This window comes from Belonocnema kinseyi, chromosome 6, assembly GCF_010883055.1.
Source record: "Belonocnema kinseyi isolate 2016_QV_RU_SX_M_011 chromosome 6, B_treatae_v1, whole genome shotgun sequence".
Lineage (NCBI taxonomy): Eukaryota > Metazoa > Arthropoda > Insecta > Hymenoptera > Cynipidae > Belonocnema > Belonocnema kinseyi.
The window spans coordinates 104,425,035-104,430,049 of NC_046662.1; the positions used below are offsets into that span (position 1 = coordinate 104,425,035).

Sequence of the window (5,015 nt, forward strand, 5' to 3'; positions counted from 1 at the left end):
CCCCCCCCCCCCACAACCCAGACCTGACTCCACCTGATTTTTTCTTGTTTCCCCGAAAGAAAAGAGAGCTCAAAGGACATTGATTCGACTCCATCAAGGGGGTTAAAGGTGTTCGCACAATAAAATACGTTTGCAGTATGCTGGAAACGGTTAACGCACGGACTGTCCCTGCACACGCTTAGACCGCCAACCAATCGCGTGCGATTTGTCGCACTGCTGCGCTGCGAGCTGGCTATGTAGCGTTCACCTATCGGTCCGGCACTCGAAACAAATTGGCAACGTCGACAACTTTTGCGTTTCGAGCGGCGGTCCGAAATGTGAACGGTAGGTAGCCAGCTCGCACCGCAGCAGCGCGACAGATCGCGCATGATTGGTTGGTACTCTGTGTACATACACGGGCGGCTCGTGCGTGAGCTGCTTCCAGCATACTGCACGCGTATTTCCTTGTGCGAACATTTTCAAGCGGCGACGACAAAGGCTCTCAACAGTATTCCGCAAACCGACTTCCAGCTAGGGGTGTTCGATTCTGGTTCGATTCTTGAAAAAATCGATTTTTTCGGACCAAAAAATCGATTTTTGAATCGATTCTTTTCTATTCGATTTTTTGGTGAATCGATTCTTTACCCTATGAATAGACATACCGATTTTTTTACCTTTTGAAGTTCAATCATCTCTTTGTTTTCACCCATCACATTTTTTCAAATTGTAACATCAAAACAAACCATATCTAGTTTACGATTTACACAGTCCAGACTATAAAGGATGATTCACATCTCAGACACAGATTCAGTTACTTAAATAACAGTTGCAGACGAAAACGCGATAAAGCCATTTGATTGGCCTTTCTGCTAGGACTAATTGGTCACTAACAGGAGGACTAATGAAACAGCTCCTCTTTGTTTGCTGGTGGCACAACCTGAGAGCAGTGCAGTGGCATGCAATATGCAATAATAATACTTTGCCGAAACGTGCACTCTTGTATTGACTAAAAATTTTAATTGATATTGGATCAATAAATTGGTACGTACTAAATTTTAACATTTATTGCAGGTATATTTTTTTCATCTGCTCTACGATATTTTAACATGTCATGGTTTTGTTATAATTGTATATCATGCAAATGCATTGAATATTGAATGTCTTCCCTTTTCCTCACAGCATTTTCATACTATCTCCTTATGACCTGCGTCTTTCAAGATATGATTTGAATATTATTGGTGGCTGACTTGGAATTGGTATTATTCATAAAACAGTACAAAAAGTTAGTATATTTGTTCGTGCGTGTGGTAGTACACTTTACAGTTTTTTATGGTGTCGGACGTAACCTCACTTAACCTATTTAAATCGAAAAAATAGTTATTAGAAACCGTATATTTTATTATGATATTGATCCATACTCTCAAGAACTTCAATATTATTAATGACGTTATTGTTTGTATAAGACAACATCCTTTTTTATAAAACTGATTTTCCGAAAGTACACATTATCCATTAAAAAAAGCCTTAATGACCGAAATTTTCAAGAAATGATGCTTTAAACAATTTTATTAAAAAAAAGGCCATCAAAAATAATATTTTCTTCCGCAATCGATACCTTCAATAATATTGCAATTCTTAATAGTTATTATTAGATATTTTTCCCTGAAACCTATCTTTTTTTTGTGCCCATAATACACCTTGATTCGCATTATATTTTTGAGATGCAAAATAAATTTTTTCATTGCTTTTATTTCTTTTACCGAAATGTAAAGACAACATTTTTTGCAGTGCCTAAAGTAAATATATCTCCGATTTGGAAATTTTTTATAAAATCACCTGATGGTGGACATGCGAAATGCAAAATTTGTAATAGAGGAGTGAAGTCTGGCGGAAAAGGTGGTGGTACGACTAATCTCAGAAATCATCTGTCGCGAAATCACGCAGCAAATGACGAAGTGAAATTGTTTTTGGGTACAAGTAAGACCATCAATGGGCAGGCTTCTAACCCTAAACAACCGAAGAATTCGGTAATTCAATATCTTACTACAACAACATGTATCGCTTAGTTATTTTGATGCATAATTTGTTCACTTTTGTTTATTTTCAAAATTAGTCCTCAATTCTGTCACCGAGTACCTCAACTATGTCCATGGACCTATCTGAATCTATTTCTGCCTCACCATCACCAGCACCTAGTTTGACAGACTTGAAAGGCAGATTTCATTTTACTGGAAGACAATCTGTACTTCAGCCAACGATTGACAACAGTTTTGAAAACATAAAGTCTTTTACAGGTAACAACTTTTTTAAGCTTATATTTCAGAGATTTCAAATGAAGTCTCTACATCGGAAGCCAATTTTAAGATTCCAAAAATTAATTATTTAATTAGACATGTTTTAATTAATATACAAAACTTGAATTTTGAGGATATGGCTTTTAGGATACTAAGAAACTACCAAAAGGAGAAAGATCAATGAAGGCTTCTTTAGCCCTAGAAGCAGAAATATGTTTTTTTTTAACTAGAAATTCAAAAAGGTTCAAATTAGTTTTCCTTTAATCCAGCAAAAATTTATTACACATAAAACATTTGAATAAATTAATTCTTCGATACGATAAAAAATAAAAACTTTGAAAGGTTTTTCATTTTTGTATACTCGAAAAATCAATTTCAACGGTAAACATGCGTGTTTTTGAGATTCTGGTTCGAAAAAAAAAAATTGTTTTCTGATTCTGAGACCAAAAAAACCATTGTTGGTCCTTCCCCCTCAAACTTTATAGTACCTGTGAACTGAAATTTACAATATTTATCTCTATAGATGGAGGAAAAAAAGCTGGGGAAATCACTAATGCCATTATGTTCTTCATTGTCAAAGACAATTTGCCTTTCCAGACGGTCGACAATGAAGGATTTAGGAATCTGATGAAAACTACTGTTCCACTATATACTGTACCTGGAAGAAAGTCGGTCACGAGACAAATAGAGGAGAAATATGAATACCTATCAGCATGTGAAAAACGAAAATTAGAGAAAGTTGAATATCTCTCTGTGACGGCGGATTTGTGGACCGATGTGCACAACACTGTCAGCTACTTAGGTATGACAATTCATTACGAATTTGAAGGAGAATTGCAATCCACCACGATTGGCGTCACGGAAATGACGGAGCGACACACCTCGGAAGTCATAGGTGGGTGGATGAGGACAATTTTAGAGGACTGGCACATCGCTGACGAGAAAATAGTCGTTGTAGTGACTGATAATGCATCAAACATAAAAAAGCAGTTAGAGATACCTTTGGTTCTTCAAGACATATTGCTTGTTTTGCACATTCGATAAATTTAGTCACTGAGGACACATTAAATTTCGCAGATGCCACATCGCTATGCTTGAAAATTAAAAGAATAGTCAAATTTTTTAAACAGTCAAACACTGCTGCCGATGCGTTGCGAAAGCTTACCGATATAAAATTAATCCAAAGTGTTGAAACACGATGGAATTCAATCTTTGAGATATTGCGTAGATTTATAAGACTCGCCACTGAAGTTGAATCGGTTTTATTGAGTATGCCGGATTCACCTGAAATGTTAACTGTATCCGAGTTGCAATTAGCCAATGAAATTATGACAGTACTGCAGCCACTTCAAAAAGTGACAACTGAACTTTGTGGGGAGCGATTTGTCACGGCTAGCAAAGTCATTCCAATGATCAACTGTTTGAAAAGCAAAAATCAGAAAATCAGAGAAACTCTAAAAACGCAAACTGCAATTGCTTTAGTTGATCGCCTTCAAAACTCTATCTCAGCGAGATTTGGACAAGTGGAAAACAATTCGCTTATGGCATCTTCGACTCTCCTCGATCCCAGGTTTAAGAAACTACATTTTAATCAGCCCTTAGCGTGTGCAAATGCGAGCAAACGTATTTCAACATGGGTGTAAGAATTTGATCAGACGAATGCATCCAATTCCGAAGTTTCTGAAACTGACTTGGAAACACCAAACGAAGACGATGGCCTGTGGTCGGTTCACAATGACCTTCTCAAAGTTAAGACTGTAAATAGGGCAAATGCTTCGCGAGAGAATGACGATATGCCAACGGATTTAAAGCACTATTTGGATCAACCAATGTTGAATCGCAGGGAAAACCCAATCAATTATTGGTTAAGTGTCGAATCAGTTTACCAGACTCTCCGCATTATTGCCAAAAGATACTTGGCCATTGTTGCAACGTCAGTGCCTTCTGAGAGATTATTCTCAAAGGCTGGTATTATTTTATCAGACTACAGGAGCCGACTTTCTCCCGAACATCTGCAACAATTGTTGTTTCTAAATTCTCTGTCTCTTAAAGACTGGCAAGTAGAAACAAGGTAAGTAATTCTGTACGCATTATCTGTACTTTATTCATTTTAAATTTTCTACGTAGGATTTGTACTGTATATTTTCTTATTTCTAACTACTACTTCACACATTCCTCTATGTAGATGATTGACAACTTCAAACATAATAAGGTGTGTTCTTCATTCACGGAATTTTATACAGATTTTATAATATATTATTTTTCAAAAATTTCCCAGTCGAATTATTTAGTTACGTACTCTACTTTATGATTTATCTATATGAATAGTAAAAAAATATTTAAACTTATTTTTTAATTACAAATCAATTATGTTCATAATTTAATTGCTGATAAATTTAATAATTTTTAATAGTTTGTCATTACCAAAAGTCATAACAACATTTTTTTACATTATCATGAGCGAATATATTAGATTTGTGTAAAATTTACCCCCTGCCCTATCCCCGCTTTGGCAAAAGATCCACATTTTGAGACCCTCTGAACTTGAAAAAAAGGTTTTTGCGCCTTTGGTACGCTTTTTTAGTGTCTTAAACTAATGGTCTCTGTACAGATAATTATAGTATTCAAAAAGACGGACAATTTGTCCTAATGAGTTTTTTTCATGAAACCAAAAATGACCAGTTATAGCTCTTAGAAAATTCCAAAAAACACACGAAAATGAACATTTTAAGCAGAATAACG

At 35.8% G+C, this 5,015-nt stretch overlaps 1 pseudogene; it reads left to right on the forward strand.

Annotated features, from left to right (window-relative positions):
* LOC117175529 overlaps positions 1-4,462 on the forward strand; it is a 6,326-nt pseudogene extending 1,864 nt beyond the window's left edge.
* The last annotated feature ends 553 nt before the right edge of the window (positions 4,463-5,015 follow it).